This window comes from Clytia hemisphaerica, unplaced genomic scaffold (genome assembly GCF_902728285.1).
Source record: "Clytia hemisphaerica strain Z4C2 unplaced genomic scaffold, Clytia hemisphaerica genome assembly, whole genome shotgun sequence".
NCBI classification, from domain to species: Eukaryota; Metazoa; Cnidaria; class Hydrozoa; order Leptothecata; family Clytiidae; genus Clytia; species Clytia hemisphaerica.
Genome location: NW_027104529.1, coordinates 394,230 through 413,370, shown reverse-complemented (window position 1 = coordinate 413,370; position 19,141 = coordinate 394,230). Strand labels below are relative to the sequence as shown.

The window sequence follows — 19,141 nt, the reverse complement described above, 5'->3', positions numbered from 1 at the left end:
AATTAATTTCATCTTTTTTGTTTTAGATTAGATTTTTACACTTTCATTCATTTATTCATCTCTTTGATGCAATGCGCCTTGAATGAAAGATACAATTTTCATAATAATTGCTGAAATCTAGCGATAGATTTTAGTTTCAATCCGGCGTTTGTGTAAAAACTACGCGCGGTCGTTCTGGATGGGAAATATGGTTTCATTTCCCATCCAGGAGTCTCGTCTTTAGCCCTTCGGGCTTGAAATTCAATGGTCTGTACGGCTCCTTGAAGCATGAAACACACAATATATGAAATTAAACTTTCATGAGATACCAGATAAGGAAAAATAGTGCATAAATCAAGCATAAATTACAATTTCTCCTTTTCATTTTTTTGAACTATAAATGGAAAACTTTGTCGCAATGCTGAGCCAGTGGGGTGTGATATATTTCTACAAAAATATAAAAATCTGACCTTTAAAAGCGTGAGGTCGAAGTCAAGCCTTACAGGTTTTCTACACCCCTGTGTCACAGACGCTGGGACCCCAGCCCCACCCGAAAATTTGGCAAAGATTTCGTCCCCGGTGGAAAAATACCCTGGAATTTCAACTCCACTGGAAATTTGACTTTGATTTTATCCCCATTCGAGATCCAATGTTTAAAAATTGCACTCCAAAACCATTCCCACTGTTTTAAAATTTGAGCCGCTTTTGGAATACACACTTTTATATAAGAATAAAATTAAGAATATGCTAAGAATACCAGTATCATGGAATTCGACAACAGAACCTAAGAATACCATTGAAAAAAACCTTCAGTGTATATTACATGTTAAATTTAGATTGAATTAGGATCCCACTTGGATCCTTACCTTAGAATACCGTAAGAATATTTTATGATGGTTTCTCCCACAAGTCATGCGTTGCAGCCCTTCGGGGCTTAACACTCAATATGCATATAAGCTCAATATATGGTATATATTCACGTTTTTTTTTCCTGGAACCCAGTTTATAAGACAATGTAAGATGAAATTCGGAGAAAAGCATAATTAAAACATGGCCAGCCTAAGAATTGACGGAATTACTGTAGCAAAATATGCGTTAAATGATTTCTCCTCTCGACTTCTGGGCAAATCAAGCTTATAAAATGGTCATCTTACGTCATCTTAATGCATACCAGAGAGGTCGAAACCAGATGAGCCGACTTACCAAAAGTGAGTTCCTAGGTTAGCATGCAAAATCTAAATTTGCTATATATGCAGCATCTAAGGAGAGAAACTTTTTGAAAATTGACTCTTCTAGATTGCTGAAGCGTCAACCTTTTTATCAGATCTACACCGCCCCTGTTTACTGTAGTCCTATATTTTTTCCCCTCCACTTTTCCAATTATGGCGCGGACCCTACCTTTAAAAATTTGTCTTATATTATGAAGGGATAATAATTTTTTGAAATCTGAGAAGGAAAATATCTCATGTATTTCTCAAGTAAAATATAAGTATCTTTTGCTCTGAGCAAGGTGCCCCGCGTACTGTTTAGGAGTTTACGCATAATTTGACTCACAAAAAAGGATTTCGCTACATCACGCTAATTATGCAGATTTTTTTATCAATAACATAAGAAATCCATTAACCCAAACAAACTCCCTTAAGAGAAAAAGACCTGGTACATGACGAACCGTATTCCATTGTTTTAAAGAAGCTGTTATTTCCATCTCTTTACACTCCTCTGGTTAACCAGAACCCCCGATCAAACTTTTCCTAGATCTCCTACGTTGCGTAACGTTTTGTAAAAGTTTCCCATATTTCCACACTAAGATTCCTTTGTCACTTTACTAGCGGAAAAAGACCAGGAGTTCGGGTAGTTGAAAAATGAGCTTTGGAAAGTTAGGTAGTTTTGTGAGTAAACACGAGATTTTCCGTACCTTTGGAAACAAACCCTTTCCAATCTCATGCCGGTTATCCCGGGAAAAATACCGGAAAGATTCCGGAAAAATGACAAGAATCTTAGTGCGGAAATGGGAAACTTATACAAAACGAGGGTATTGAAGCAAATACTCGCCCGCCTTTTGACTTCTGCCCTCCGACATGATTAATTAACAGACTAGTTCGCTGTTCTAGCTACATACTAAAACCTTTATTCTGATATGGCACCCCGTCATTGATTTCATGAAATTTCAACGAAGCCGATTATTTCTCATCCAAAACGCATGACCCGCGTGGTTTTCATACAAACGCCGGATTGAAAGTAAAAACTATCGCTAGGCGAGTCTGCTAAATGACGCGCCTTACGCGCCCACGCGCCCTCATATTTTTAACGCGCCTTCGCGCCTTACGCGCCCTAAAATGTTACGCGCCCACGCGCCTACGCGCCCTGGTAATTTGACGCGCCCTAAAAATTTGACGCGCCTTAAAATATCGACGCGCCTTGGTAATTTGACGCGGTCTAAAAATTTGACGCGCCTTAAAATATCGACGCGCCCTTATAATTTGACGCACCCTAAAATATCGACGCGCCCTAAAATATCGACGCGCCCTGATAATTTGACGCGCCCTGATAATTTGACACTACCTAAGTAACTGACAGTAATGAGATTGATTTGAAGATCAGAGTTTTCTCCATGTCTCATAAAGAATGTTGTTCTTATCCCAGTGTCGTTCTATGAGCGATTGAGGATACAAACCTTTTTCCCGAGTATTTTATTACCAAGCCATAATTCGTGTTTTCAGTACATAATTTTTTTCTACGTCACTGCAGTAATCAAATTATTATTTTAAATCACTCTTTTCCGAACTGAGACGTACATTTAACAAAGACAGCGACAATGGAAAACTTTTCAAAAATTCCCAAGTCAAAGATGATTACAAAAAGTTGGTTTTTTTGTGAAGGGACAAATTTGTGCATTTTCCCCTGTAAATTGAATAGAAATAACGTGTAGCATGCACAAATTCTATGAAATAGACTAATAAAGCGTGCATAAAGTGTACAGCCGATAAATGGAACGGGTCGACTTTAGGCTAATCTCTTAAGAAATGATCATTTTGCTAACACCGGCATTCTTTTATATACCAACCATGTATGATTATACCGGTCCCATTATTCCGTCCGTCAAAATCGTCGAAAACTTAAGGCACATCAAAACCCTAAGGCGTGTCGAAATCTTAGGGCGCCTCAAATTTTCAAGGCGCGTCGAAATCTTACGGCGCGTCAAATTTTCAAGGCGCGTCGAAATTCTAGGGCGCGTCAAATTATCAAGGTGCGTCGAAATTTTAGGGCGCGTGGGCGCGTAAGGCGCGTAAGGCGCGTTAGAAATATGAAGGCGCGTTAGAAATATGAAGGCGTGTGGGCGCGTAAGGCGCGTTATTTAGCAGACTCGTCGCTAGGCACACTTAAATTATACAGATTTTTTTATCAGAACAAACTTTATAAGAACATAAGGCTCCGATATCCAAAATGTTAAGAACAAGTTAAGAGCATTTTAAGGCTTTGTGGACTCAGAAAAACCCTATTTCTTAGGAAAAGGGTAAAAAATTGCCCTAAAATGGTGAAAATAAGTACATTTTAAGAACATTTTTAGGCTTAAAACTCAATACAAGTGAGTTCCTGTACCCTGTCCAGATTGCAAAAATATGAAGCTATAAATGAAGCAAAATAATACTCACTGCTTATTTGGAGCTTATTTTAATCAGTTGTTGTAATAAATTCTTATCATTTGCAAATAGGCTGATACTTTTTTATCCAGAATCAGAAAAGAAGAAGAATTCGATCGTAATCGTGTTTTTCTTCGAAAGCTATTTAGGTTTTCCCTGGTGTCGAGAACATATGATAGCCGGCCAGCCCCTCGATAGACCATGCTGCTATAGTGCCAAACAAATTCATAAAAAATGAAGCGGTAGTCAGGCAAAAAATAAAATTTCCGTCCGGGAATTTCGTTCAGTCGGGCGGGCCTAGGATCAATATCGTACCATTAATCACTCCTGTCGCATTTTCTCCATACGTACTAGCAATAACATAGTTTAGAGGGTGATTTGGGATTAATAACCCAGGGGTTAGCTCACTACGTTCGGGCTATTTTGAAGTGTTTTCAATGAAACGAGGGGTTATTAATCCAAAATCACCAAGAATACCATGTTATTCCGCGTTAATTATATGGTCAAAAAAAGAATTGAAGAACACTCAATCGCTATTCTTTTCGAAACTTATAAAAACATTCGAGACTATAAAAAAACATTCGGCTGAGACTCTTATTTTGATTGGCTTAAAAATTTCGTACGATATTTTGTTAACCAATTAAAATATCGTACGATACTTTTCTTTCAACCAATAGAAATTTTTGTTTACATCAGGGCGATTACAAAAAAGCGGGGCTATTACGGATTTATCGCCCCGCTCGTCCTTTACAAATCTAAGCTAAATGTAATCAACCATATAATTAAGCCATGAACGGCTTCAAACTTTATCCCGTAACAATCGTGTTGTTGCAGGGATACAAATTTAATAAGATATTGATTTTTCAGAGGGGGCGCCAAAATCAAAATCTTCTAAAACTGCCTCCCCAGTTAGCCCGAATTTTTGTCGACCCCCCACGCTACTGGTGACGTTAGCTTTCGAATATCGATGACGATCTTCTAATGATGAGATAAAAAGAGAATGAAATATACGTCATCGGTGACAGTTTTAACCAACCTGGCTGATGGGAACTGGCCTCGATCAGTAATTATTCATGGACGTAGTTTGATAAAGTGAACTATTCAAATGAATGGGTGTATATTTCTCTTTTCGTGAAGACCTTTGTTTCTGTAAATAAACTATTTTTTTTATAAGAATGGTGTTTTTCAATTCATCATGAATATTCTTAACTTTTTGGGGAAAATCATCCTGAAATATTCTTACGGTATTCTTAGGTTAAGATCCAAAATCTAGCATGCAATACAATACATACCTCAAGCAAAAATTTGGCAATTTTATCTAGCCTATTAGCATTGCTTGCGAATTGCTGAGTAATAATTATGGCAATTTAATGTTAAAATGCTCTAAAATACGACATTTTTAGGTTCCATTTCCGAATTCCATGATTGTGGTATTCTTACCATATTCTCAATCTTTTGGCTAATTTAATCATAAAAAATATTCTTATAAAAAAAGCGTGCAGGTATTTACTGTAGGAAAAACTTTCCCATTCCCCGAAAGCCATTCTCGGCGCATCTTTAACATAGTGGGCAACACCACTCCAACCCCCACCTGAAAAAGGTCACACCCACCTACATAGGGTTACCCCCACCTGAAATCTCATATCAGCCCAACCCCCACCTTTTTCAGCAACCCCCACCTAAATTTGTAAAATCTTCGAACCCCCACCTGAAAATTCAGTTTATCCTTTTTTCCTTTAGGAAACATATGTCATAGGTAATGGATGAACTCTTTTTAACCTTCAGAACTTATGACAGTCATTTGTTTATATTTTTATCTAGTATAGTATGTGGAAAGTTGAAAAAGACAAAAAAGTACAAAATCAAACGAAGTTAAATACAGAAAACTTGACAACCCCCACCCGAAAAATGTTACCCCCACCTACATAGGGTTACCCCCACCTGAAATTTCTCATCAACCCAACCCCCACCTATTTTTAAAAATCTGAAAATCCTCAACCCCCCCCCAGAATCCAGGGGGGGGGGTGCCCACTATGTCTTTGGGATAAAATATTTTTTCGCCTTTGTTTGATTATGTAGACAGCCCGCAACCTTGTGACTGAACCGCCCAAGTTGAAGTTAGTTTTGCAACCCACTAAAAGTGTTCCGTTGTGAAGTGGAAAGAAGAAGAAGAGAGACGAAAGTTTTCCTAAGGAATGAGACAGTTTAGCCATGCTACTGTATATATATTCAATGAATGAGACACTTTGCAATATCCTAGCATTTAAGGGCTCTGACCATAGTCAGAAAATTGATTTTAGTATCTGAGCATAAAAGTTATGTTTTAGATTCTTTAACATTTTTAACAAAGAATTGCCTTTATAAATTACTTTTTAATCAAACCCCTTAAGAGTAATTAAGAACTTGATTGCAAAAATGACGTTATGAACTTTAAAAAGACGTTAATAATATGTTGAATCACCTTCTTTTATAAAAAGTGCTTAGTTTTAATGGGTAATTAACCTTTTTGTTGCGAACTTTTTTCAAACTGTCCGCAAAGAATTGAACTATTGTAAATTTTGCGGAAAACTTTTCTAAAAAGATGTGTCAAAAGTTATGACTGTTTTTTTGAGCAAAATCCAGATGAACAAGTGATACTTTGATGGACCTACCTGGATTATGCATTTAACACGTTTATAATTGATATCTACGTGATGTGACCATTAAACAATCATTCAGAACACAAATAGTGACGATCTATTAAAATTAGTCGTTTGTTTCTTATAAAAAAAACGTTTAGAAACCAAAATTTCATGCTCTTGAAATATTCTTTCATATTCAAGAATTCGTGAGCAAAAAGACATCTCCAAAAAATGAGTAATTTGGCTAAGAACATTGATGTATGCTTATTAATAGTGATTCTTATTGATAAAGATGCTTTTTTTGAGCTGAAAAATTCATTTTTTACAAAAGTCTGCTTGAGCCATCTTTTATCTACTTTCATACAAAAAATCAGAAAAAAACAATGGTCCAATATTTCACTAAGTCCAAAAAACCCTTTTATGGCCGTTTTTTTAGCTGAAATTTACCCCAAAATTTTTTTCTCCAAAAATCGGGCTCCGTCACATTCGAGGATTTATAGTTATGCATCTTTGTGCAAAAAATTGTAAAAAATGAAAGAGCCAATCAATCTAATACCTAAGTAATTGATAATATGCTTATAAAAAAATATCGAATTTGGCCAGTTTTTCTATAAAAACACGCCAAACAACCAAAATTTCCTGTCTAAACACTTGTGAGAAAAAAAAAACATCTATCTCATAAAAAAATTGAGTAATTTGACTAAGAACATTGATGTATGCTTATTAATAGTGATTCTTATAGATAAACATGCGTTTTTTGAGCCAACAAATTTATTTTGCAAAAATCTGCTTAAGCCATCTTTTACCTATGATGGTACCCTACTTTTATGCAAAAAATTAGAAAAAATTAATGATCCAATTTTTCACAAAGTCCAAAAAACCCGTTTTTTAGCCGTTTTTTGGCCCAAATTTGCCCAAAAAATTTTTTTTTCGGAAATCAGGTTTTGTCACATTCAAGGGTTTATAGTTATGCATCTTTGTGTAAAAAATCATAGAGAATTAAAGAGCCAATCTCGAGAAAAGCTAATACCTAAGTAATTGATAATGTGCTTATAAAAAAATATCGAATTTGGCCAGTTTTTCTATAAAAACACGCCAAGCAACCCAAATTTCCTGTCTATACACACATATTCTTCAAAAGTAAGCCCTCGTGAGCAGAAAAAACATCTATCTCATAAAAAAATTGAGTAATTTGACTAAGAACATTGATGTATGCTTATTAATAGTGATTCTTATAGATAAACATGCGTTTTTTGAGCCAACAAAATTTTTTTGCAAAAATCTGCTTGAGCCATCTTATACCTATGATGGTACCCTACTTTCGTGCAAAAAATCAGAAAAAATTAATGAGAATTCCAATTTTCCAATTTTCAAAAGTCTAAAAAAACCGTTTTTTAGCCGTTTTTTGGCCCAAATTTGCCCCAAAAATTTTTTTTTCGAAAATCGGGCTCCGTCACATTTTGGGCATTGCCATTTTGCATCATTGTGCAAAAAATCAGAAAAAACTAATGAGCCAATCTCGAGAAAAGCTGGTAACTAACGGACGGACGGACAAAGGTTAATTTATAGGACCTCCACCGGGGTAGGTCCAAAAATTGATGAAAATTGATTGAAAATTTCGAGACAAAGAAGCATTTAAAAAACTTTTCCGCAAAACTTTTTATCATTCGGTAAAAGATACACCATCTACTGCGAAAATTTTTCAAAATGTTTTTTCTTCGCCGAAACTAAGCTCTTCAAAGTTGAAATACTCTTCCTCGCAAAAGTCTTCATTTTCTTCTTCATCAAATTTTTCCAATGCAATTTTTGAATTTTCAGATTCAGGAATAGTTTGTCTAACAGAAAATGTATAACATGTCATAGTTTTGTTGGTTACATCAGTCAGAAAATATATTTTAAACACAGCAATTATGAAAAATTCACTATGGTCAGAGCCCTTAAGTATGAATACAGAGAAAACAGGTCTAAACCATAGATTTATAAAGCCCGAAGGGCTAGACGGCGTACTTTGGCTGAAAAGTGTGCCGAGGTTAGATGGGAAATCCTACCTAAGTCACGTGACATTACAATAGAATTTCAGCACTTGACCAATCAGAAGCTTCGCAAGTTTTCGAAAACAATAGCAACAATATTTTTTCTGTTATTCAATTTTTTTTCCTGTCATGGCTTAAAGCACGACATCTAGCCCTCGGACTTTATAAATCTATGGTCTAAACCAAATGAATTCTTTAGACGTCTTGTTTATGATAACAGAAGCCATGATGACCGAAAAAGGTCCATGTAAGTATGAAAAATACACATCATAATCTTTCAAAATGGTACTACGTGTAGCTCCTTTTACTTAAATTAAAAAGTATCGTTTCCTTTCCCGCAATTTCCCTTCCTTTCTTATATATTCAGCGGACAAGTGCGAGGCCGTAATTTGGATTAAAGTTAAAAAATGTTGGCTGTAAATTGGAAAAAAATAGTCTCTTAAAAGGTCGTAAAATCGTCAAAAAAGGGGCGAAATTTTCGAAATTCGGTCTCTCAAACATAACCGTCACCCAGTACCAGAGATCATAGCACGTACTTAAATTCAAAATGTTTAAATCTCTAAAGAAAATCTTCATATTTTTATTAAGTGACTCTTTGCTGATAATAGCATTTTGAAGTCACGTAGAAGTTTCGAACCAAATAAGTACAATTGTATAGTTTACCGATAAGGCCTACAGGATAAAACAGTTTATATATAGAGAGGTTTTAAGGAAAACGTTGATTTACCACGCAGGAAAGGTAATCAGAAGGTAAACATCAGTACTTATTATTTTCCGGAGATAAAAATCTTAAAAATTTCAAAATAAAATAGCTTCATCTAACATATACCTTACGTTTATTTGCGATACGTATCATTCTGACATTACATGACGAGTTGGTTTGCTGCAAGCGACGTATTAACTGTTTTACGCCATCACTGGCTCTTTGATGAAGTTAGACGACAGACAGATTTGGAACTCTTTCTAGGTTTAAATTTCAAAATTTATGTGTTTAAGTGTTAAGGAATGTTCTATATTCTTATTAATAGTTGTGACTGCCAATTTTAAAATTCAAACTTTCTGGAAGTAACTTTTTTGTTCAATGGAGCATAACTTTTGATCAATGATGAACCAAATTTAATAAATGAAACCTCAAAATTTAGGTTTATCCTTCTTAATTTTAATGTAAAAGGTTTCGTTCTTGTTAAGTTCATAGAACTGGAGAAAATCAAGTTCAGAGAGAGAAACTTTTTTGTGACGCACCCGGTATACAATTCATAAAATTTGTCATAAATCATCATAAGGGCCTTAATGACGACGAGTTTTCTACCGAACAATTTAAACACGAAGCGAGGCAAACTTCAGTTAATTTTAATTCTAAATTTGAATTTAGACTTTGGTGTTATTTATGGTTTAAATTGGCGAAAGCTCAAAACCCTTTAAGTGCCAATGTCGAGTATATTTGACATGGCCTATAAAGGATTGCGAAACCCTCCTGTAATGCCCAGTTAGTTATTAGTTGAGTTAGAAATCGTGATTTTTTAGTCTAACTCGTAGGTACTGGATTGTGCTTCATGGTCAAGCAAAAAAGATTCAATAGTGAGTCTTTCCAGCGACATTTTAAGCCAAAAGGTAAAAAAAATGCTCCTTCTAGTTTCGGAGATATAAGCCTTTAAAGTTCGAACTAGCGATTTTCTTAAAAAAAAACTTAGAAAAAAAGGACCGTCGCACTTAAAGGATTAAGTGCGAAGCCTTATAAAAAAGGTTCGACCTATCTGCCAGATGTGAGCATATGCCGACAACTTTTTTGGAGCGATCTTAACTTCATTTCTCGAATAAGTATCAGCAAAAAACTTTTTGAAGATTGAAAAATAGTGATTATTCATTTTTAAAAAGTTCTCACTATTCAAAATCTTCGAAATGCTCATGTCGACAAATGGCTAGCCTATACTAGACGTCACTCGCGTTTTTTCTACGCAATTAATGTCTATTCCACTTTGCGACTTTTTCGAATGTTTGAAGCCCATGTTTCCGGGCTCTAAACATTCGATATTTTGACGTCTTTTTTAACTTTCGAAGCTCCTGCTGCAGGGAAAATCAAATTTGCGTCAAAACACTTGAAAAGCTTCTTTTTTTCAAAAATCGTCAAAGTAGAACTCACTAAGAAGAAACGAGATGAAAAATCCAGGTTTTTAGTGAGGTGCTCGCTAGCAAATGACCGACTTGGGCAAGAAAATGGAAAGTGTTGACACGCTGACATCGGCACGGAAAGGGTAATAATATTTGGTTAGGTAAAGGGAGGGGTATACCACCTAAGGCATCCACTCTAGGCATTTAGTTTATATGGCCCAAAATAAAAGTAAAATTAAGAAAGGTAGTTAGGTAGTAAGGTTAAGTCAGGGCTACATACTTTTTGTTTTATACGACTGGTGTTTTTTATTTCAACATGGACATTTTTAACTTTTTTGGGGAAAATCATCCCAAAATATTCTTACAGTATTTTTAGATTAGGATTGAGCCTAAATCTAGCATACAATGCATAACTCAAGCAAAAAAAATTTTTTTGCATTTTTTTGAAAACTTAAAGCATTGCTAGGGAAAAATTGGCGATTTACAGGATAATTTCCCTGAACATGGCATTCTTTAGCTTTTTAAGTTTCCAAATTCCATGATGGTGATATTCTTAGAATTGACTTTATTTTTTTGGCCAATTTCATCGTAAATATTCTTATAAAGTATATTCTTATAAAATAAGCGTGTAACCGTTTATTTACCCCCAATGAAAGGTCTCGCAGAGAACTTATATTTTAAGCAAAGAAAGACAATAGATGTCATGAATAGTTTTTAAACGTACTATAAGTGAAGAAAATCTGAAGGTACAGAGAAAAAAGGGCGACGGCCGCACGAGTGCTTATCAAAAGGAGCTTAAAAGTTTCATTAGCACGAAAAACGTGTTTTTATCGCTTCAAAAAATCTTTATTCCTCATCTTAAAAAAAGTATTTCCAGATAAAACCTTGTTGAGACGTTAGGTGATCCCCTTAAGATTAACTTTTTCCATTTTGAGATCAAACTCTCTAAAAGGTGAAAACGTATTGTGAAATTCGTGATCTTTGTTGCAATTCAAACCCGATAATCTTTAAGTCCATGATAGCATTATTTTTGCTGCAAAATACGAAGAAAATCTAAAACCATATTGACCAGTCAAAAGAAGTAACAAAAGGTCCAGCAGATAGACAGGTCACAATGTCCACATCTCCAGAAGTCAAAGATTAACCTCTTTTGCTAAGAAAAAAAAAATCACCGTGTTTGAATTTGAGATCTCAAATAAAACTTGCTGGGTCGAGAAATTATATTTCAATTTTTATCGGAGCATTATTCATAGAAATCTTTAATTTTTTTTTTCAAGACCATAGAGTTGGGCTTAAATTCTTGATATGCGTAAGTCAAGATTACAGAATTTGACCCATGAGTGATACTAAAAATAGCAACACATGGGCAAATTCCGGTGTTTTTCGGGTGTTTCCGATATGACAAATGACGTAATCCCAACTCTGTGGTCTTGTCAAAATCTTGTGAAAATGTATAACATGCCATAGTTTTGTTGCATCCATCATCGCATATCAAGAATGAGGCCGATTTTGCAACTTTTTTCATCAGAGTCCACTGGGGCGGATCTAACCGGGTACCGGATACATGTTTAAGACTAGCCACCAGTTCTAATGGCACCTACAAGATTATCCTTTAAATGAAACGCAATTAAATTTTCTCGATCAAAACACAGACACAAAGGTTTTCTTCCAAAAGTGCGCATTAAGCTTCGAAATACATGAGTTCCTTCAGTGGGAGAGAAAAAAAAAGCCTCGAGATGCATAACTTTATTGTGTCCTTTTCAAAACAGATTTCAGGTTTAGAAAAGTAGCACAGGCAAAAATTTAAAGGCCCAAAGGCCAAGGAAGTATATCTAAAAACAAAGAACATGAAATGTCGAAATGTCGATGAGGTAAACAACACAATATCATGGAATATTTAAGGTTATAGCAAGGAAATCGGTTTGAAAACGAGGACAACAAGAAATTCATGCAGCTCGAGAAGAGGGAGTGGAGGACAAAAGGTGTTGCAAGAATACAAAGTTCCAACTCAAAATAGAAGGAGAAGGAATATAGGACAAATTCGGCAATCGCCAACCGGACTCAAAAACACAATACCATTGCCCTCAAAAATACACATACCTTGCCAAAAACCTACCATTGCCCTCAAAACACAATTTTCCAATTGTCCTTTAAAAAGGGGCAAACTACCATTTTCCTTCAAAAATACACAAATCATTTTCCTTCAAAAATACACAATTATATTCTCGTTCAAAGGAAACACACAAAACATTTTCCTTGAAAAATACATCAAAACATTTTCTTTTAACTTTCTAAGAATCAATCAATCTTACTATTGCATCTTCCTTCAAAAATACATGATATTACCATCTTTTTTAATTTTCAAGTAAAAATTGTTTTCCCAGAAGCATATTTCTACGAGGATTTTTGAACAATTTCATCCCCTTTTCATAAAAAAACTAAATTAACGTAATAGCAAAATTGATTAAAACAGAACCAGAAAAGTTAGGGGTATAAAATGATTTGATTCACTTACTAGATATTCCATTGCCAATCAACTGCTCAAAGGTCATCTATACCATACCAACTTCATTGACAAATGCTTTTTGTGACTTGCTACGCTATTTATAATTTTGACTTTCTATTTCTGTTTTCCATAATCTATGATAAGACATAAACGTGTTTTTTATCTGATATCTAAATAAAAATCTTGGGTTGCTGCGAGAGTAGACTAAAACAGAATCTAAATGCAATAAAATTCAAAATAATGTAACGCATGACATTATAACTATAACGGTCAAAAAGGGCTTAATTATATTCCAGCGAATTAAAAAGACTCAAAACTTTCAAAAAAAAGTTCAAGTAATCTGAAAAATCGAGTGATACTGATAGGGTAAGAAAATCGATAAAAATTTATTTAGAGCCTAGACCACTATTTGGTCAAAATATTTGGTCAAAACTTTTGAGATAAAAAAAATCCCCCTTCCACCCCCAAAAGCAATGTTGATAGGTGGGAAAGGCTTGCTATTGTTTATCAAGTCTTATCCAACATTGAACTGGGGGTAAAAGAGGGTCTGGGCCAAGCTATTCACCAGAAACAAGAAAAATCGAGGTTTGGCAATATATTTTGTCCACCGTTGTAGACCACTATTTGGCTACCTGGGCTGACTTGAAAAAAAATAATACCTAAAAAGACAGGTTCAACACAATAGAAAGATCTGAGAATGGTATAAAAAAAAATTAAATTTTAGTGAAATTCATAAGTACCTGAAAGGAAAGTAAGGCTTTGACGAGAAAGTTGGTAAAGTAATCATAATTGACAATTGGGAATATCATGGCAACAAAAAGAAAATTATGATTTCAACTGTGATGAATTAAAAATATTTGAATCCAATAATTGCATTTACAAGAATTTGATTACACTATTAAAAAGCAAATTATAAATATCAACAAATTCAAATTTTTTCCACTGAAATTTTCTTCGAATTGTATCATACGCTTCTGTGTGATGACGTCATTCTTTATTTACAATAATTATGAACAATATAATGTGTTGTATAGATTTTTATAGAGGAACCAAATTACAACTTTGATTGTGTCCATGGATGGGTGACGAGGAAAAATTTAAATGGAATTTTGAAAGATTTCATTATATTCGAATACCAAAACCAACAAAAGATATTCCAGATTTTTTGTGACAAGAAAAAACAAAATTAAGCATTTTTACTTTGACATCAGTTGTGCTAATATTAAGGAATAGGCATATTTAGGTGACTTTACGTTAAAATCAATATATTTATAAATTTTTGAATGCAAAGCATAAGAAACTAAGTGTAGAATAATATCTTGGGTCTTTTGAAATGTAGTTACAAAATTCATCAAAATTCACATCATCCCAAAAGGACAGAATCAAAGTTGTCACTTTTTCAATGGTTCCTCTCTATTCTCATTTATCTTTATTTTGGAGAGTGCAAAACAAACCATCTGCTTTTGAAGGGGGTGTTTTTTCTGACTGTATAACTTCATCTTGCTTTGAAGGATCCTACAATGCAAAAAAAGAAATGATTAAAGTTTTCGGACAACAAATACCTCAACACCATTGAATCCTAAACACAGTTTTTTTTTGTGCCTCTATTAATTTTTGTGCCTTTAATTTTCGTGCACCTCCTAAAATAGAACATCTCAGAAATCACAAGATTAAAGGTTGTGAGCCTTTAATCTTGTAATTTCTGAGATATTTTTTTTTATTTTCGCGCACGTTTTCTGCATGGAAATAAAAGGCGCACAAGAATTAATGGGATTATAAAGGTATCATGAGTTTTGGACATTTTACAACTTGTCTAATAATCTTATTTGTGCCACTTTTCTGCAGGGGAAGGGAAGGCAGGATAGCACAAATCATGGAGTGGGATTCAAACAGAATTCGAGCATCAAATGGTGTTAGTGGTATATATTGTGTTAGATTAAAATCAGTTTAAAGTTTTTTAGGTTTTTTTGTTTCAAATTCAAATTATATTCATAAACATTCTGTACTTAATAAAGGCGCCATCCTAATAGGGCCATGAGAATACATTTTTTTCAGAAATAACGCAGAATAACGAAATAAATACTTACCTTATCTTTTTCTTTCTCTTCAATTGCAGGGGGAGGGAAGTAGTGTTCGTACCACGGTTTTAAAAACCTGTTCCATATCCATAAGAATATGTAGAACGGTACAACAAAACATGTTACTCATACCATTTTGTTAACTTTGATTTACACACTACCGTGTGTATTTGATTTATATTTTGTTGTTCTGTTTTTTTCTTTTTTTATATCTTTCTAGCCTGTAAAAGAAAAGCACTGATGATATTTACATCTGAAAATTTTTTTTAAAGCTTCTGGTAAATATTCCAGGCAAATTTAGCTTTTGTCCTTCTGGATTTTTAGAATTGTTCCTCTCTGATCACTAAGTAAAAAGAAGAGCTGCCATCAGCGATTTCATTCATCAAACTGCTTATTATTCTAAGTTCCAAAGAGGGGTGCTGAAATTAAATGAGTGATGTCGATATTAGACCAACTTACAACATCTACATCAACCCAACGACAGAATCGAGGTTGAATAATAAAAAATCCTACAAGATCATAAATAATGATATTAAAAACATCACTTTTATGATTAGGAGATATACATTGTAAAACACCGAAATTTAGTACATCAGGTTTGTTTCGATTTAAATTTGTATTTTAATGACAAGCCACTGGATGCAAGTTACCCAATCTCAAGGTACTTCATTCAAGCAAAACATCTTGCATAATTCACAAGGTTTCATGCTAGGAAAAAAGATTTTTCATCATTTTAGAAGCAATATTCTAAAAATTATTTACAGGACACTTTATTGAAATTGTTTTGACTGGTCAATTACATTAATTACAAAAGCTGCACAATACATCCCTGTTTTGGAAAAGGCAGGTGTTCCATAATTACCCCATACAAGAATATTGAATGTTGGGGGTAAATATGGGACACTGAAAACTGTTTTTTAACTGTAATTTTCAACCGAAATACTTCTACAATTAATTAAATTTCTTTTAATTTGGTGTCCATAATAATAGTTAAAAATGTGTCAAAACACCAAGGGCTTATTTGCAAACATGGAGGAATTGGTCTAAAAACTTCTGCTATTTCACTGTACAGTGTCCCATTTCTACCCCAAGATGCTGGAAAATATAAGAAAATTGTGGGGTAAAAATGGGACATTGTCAATGATTACAGCAAAATCGAAAAAATCATTATGAAAATGCCTTAAAATCAATAGCTGGTAGCTGGGTTTGGGATCATAAGTTGATACAAAGAAAAAAATATAATATATATAATCACCCTACTTTGGCAGAAAATTTAGCAGAAATCAGACACAACAGAATGCTGTCATTCACAAATAGATAATTATAGCAATTATTTACAGACCTTATAGATCTCTATGGGATCCTAAGTTCAGTTAGGGAAACCATCCAGGATCCTGCCATTCTATAAGCCAGCAAAAACTAAATGCCACTTATAAACTTAAGTTTCTTACTATTTTCCATCAAAAACAACCAAAAATATTGCTACTTCCCAAAGCTGGAGACCAAAACAAATTATCTTCCAAGACTTATGACTAAATCTTCATGATGCACCGACAAGCACGGAAAAATTTTTGAAACTTTTCAATACTTTACCCCGGTTCAAACCTACATGTTCCCGATTACGAAACATGTAGTCTATACCACTGGGCTACGACAGCTGCAGATTTTCTGAAATTCAAGGTTATTTATAGCAGCCTAGACTAATGTTAAATTTCGTTTCCGCGCAAATTCGTCATATTTTGTCTCGATAACCTCATAACTACGGAACTTATCGTTAGAGGCAATCGAGCAAGAACAATAGAAAAAATCTTTATTTGGCTCTGTAGAAAAATTGCAAAATAGAAACTCGCTTAAATTCACAATACTGATTCTTTACCCCAAAACGAAACAGCGTTCGAATTATAAATTTAAGGAGCTTCGCTCTTTTTCGAGCGAAGCGAGGTAAAAAAAAGGAGCGCCGCAGGCAATTTTTCTTTTACTGTTTGCGAAGAATTTTTAGTATTTTGCGATGTTGTTTGGAAGAAAATGCGAAAGTATCTTCAATTTATTTCTCTAGAAAAGCGAAGTAAGAATTGAAGTAAGAGATTAATAGATAAAGCAAAGTATAGTGAAGTTTTGAAGAACCGAGTAGATAAAGCAATAGATAAACAAATAAATAAACTAGCGAAGTAGCGAGTAGACAAAGCAATAGATTAACGAATGAATAAAATAGCGAAGTAGCAAGTTGATAAAGCAACAGATAAACGAGTGAAAAAAGAAGCGAAGTGGCGAGTTGATAAAGCAACATATAAACGAATGAAGAAAGTAGCAAAGTAGCGAGTAGATAAAGCAATAGATTAACGAATGAAGAAAGTCACAAGGTATTTTTTAACTTCGCATTTTTGAGTTGGAAAATCTTTTTTGGTCGCTAAATCTAAAATTCACTTCGCATTTTGCGAAGTGCGAAGCTATAATTCGAACCCTGCGAAACTTTTCTATTTTGTAAATCTTTCTTACACTTCCCCATACGTAAAATATAGAGTACTTTCGTTTTCCCCCCAAACTTACGAGGGAAAAAAGTTAAGACCGCGTGTTGTCCTCGCGGACTTTCCCAGCGTAATTTATTTGTGTGATGTCATAATGTTATTGTTCTCTTCTCAGATTATTACTGACGGCACTTCAATCGCTTACGGGATTGGACAATGGTTGACAATTGATCGTGACGTATACAACAATTCGATGACGCGGACGAATGAAAGTTCATTTTGGGTGGCTTGATAACACTCGTAAATTCTTTATTTTTCTAGTGTATATATTTTGTTTTTTCGTTTCAGAAGAAATACTATACGGTAAAAATAAGGTTTTATACTATTATTTTTAAATTTGATATTTTAAATGACTATTATAAAGAAAAATTTGTAAGTGGGCGGAAAAATAAAAACGCCTTTGTTTTGAACGCCCGACTGCAAAAATCTCGGGATTCTGGGACTTCTTTTGAGACGGGGGTTAGACATGAAAACAAAGAGCTAAGTAGAATAGTAGAATCGACTTTTTTTCAGTGTAAAGTATTTTTGTAATCAAACATTATATTTAGCAAATATATTGAAAAGTAATATTTCGTTATAAGCAAAGATAACTTGTTTGGAAATAAAAAGTCTTCATTCCATTCTTCGACCCCCGGATTTTTCATCGCATAATTTCTACGGGAAATCGAAAGTAATTTCATTCGGCTTGTGATGTTTGACAGTTTGAGAGCTTGGATGTTGGGAAGCTGCAGGAATAAAGGTAAACAAATTATAGTCTTTTGTCTGAAAGAAAAATTAACATTAGTCTAGGCTGTATAGCAGAGTGACATATATAGTATACACGGGGGTGAACAGACCTCACAAGTTAGGCTAACTGTTATGATCGCCATTCCTCCAGCAAGACTACACACACGGGTGCACCACCGGGAGGGTGCACAGCCGTCTGGGTGCCAGCCTGCCTATCCCTAACAAAACGCTGCACTCGTCTAATATTTTGTCCGCGCGGTGTACTTGCAAGGCCGGTGCATCATGAAGATTTAGCCATAAGTCTTCCACTTGAATATCTTTATGTGCTTAAATTTAGTAAACTTTGAGTGCTTCATTGAAGATTAAGAAGATAAGAAGATAAAAAATGCTCTGGATAATTTTCATTGAAAGTTTAAAAAAGTTTTTCCGACGCAAAAAAAAATTTCAGCCAATTAAAAGCTCAGTGTGCTTATATTTACTGTGTTTGCTACATCGTCTTGGCTAAAAAAACCCTAACCCTAACTGATAATAACCGAACACCCGCCTAGGTCCGCAGATTGAAAAATTTCACTTGCATCCTCTCTGGTGTCTCCTTTGTCCCTCTTTCTCTTTTAGTCTTATCTATCATTTGTCATCGTTTTGATGATGGAGTTTTTAATTATTCAACACATCATACTTACTCAGCAAGAAATTTAACAATTCAAAATCTAAAAACATTACCCTTTTGCTATCTTTACCCCTTCAAAATATTGGAAAAAAAAGTTCCAGAAACTTTCGACTTCGAAAAATGATTACGTCATTTTATCTAAAGGCTAGCTTACACTTAAAATAAATTCTGATAATATTCCAGACAAAACAAAACGTTTTTGGACTTATTTTGAATGAAATGCTCTAACTCCAGCCTTTTTGATTAGGATAATAAC

General features: G+C 34.4%; 2 long non-coding RNA genes across 2 annotated transcripts in view; both read right to left on the bottom strand.

Moving 5' to 3' along the window:
• LOC136822134 (uncharacterized) overlaps positions 1–12,940 on the bottom strand; it is a 55,145-nt gene extending 42,205 nt beyond the window's left edge. Inside the window, exon 1 of the long non-coding RNA XR_010848860.1 lies at positions 12,899–12,940. This is a non-coding gene — a long non-coding RNA (uncharacterized lncRNA). The remainder of the gene's footprint in view (positions 1–12,898) is intronic.
• A 780-nt stretch (positions 12,941–13,720) lies between these two features.
• Positions 13,721–19,141, bottom strand: part of LOC136822132 (uncharacterized) — a 237,764-nt gene continuing 232,343 nt past the window's right edge. The window contains exons 2-3 of the long non-coding RNA XR_010848857.1: positions 14,977–15,188; positions 13,721–14,404 (exon numbers count right to left, since the gene is read on the bottom strand). This is a non-coding gene — a long non-coding RNA (uncharacterized lncRNA). The remainder of the gene's footprint in view (positions 14,405–14,976; positions 15,189–19,141) is intronic.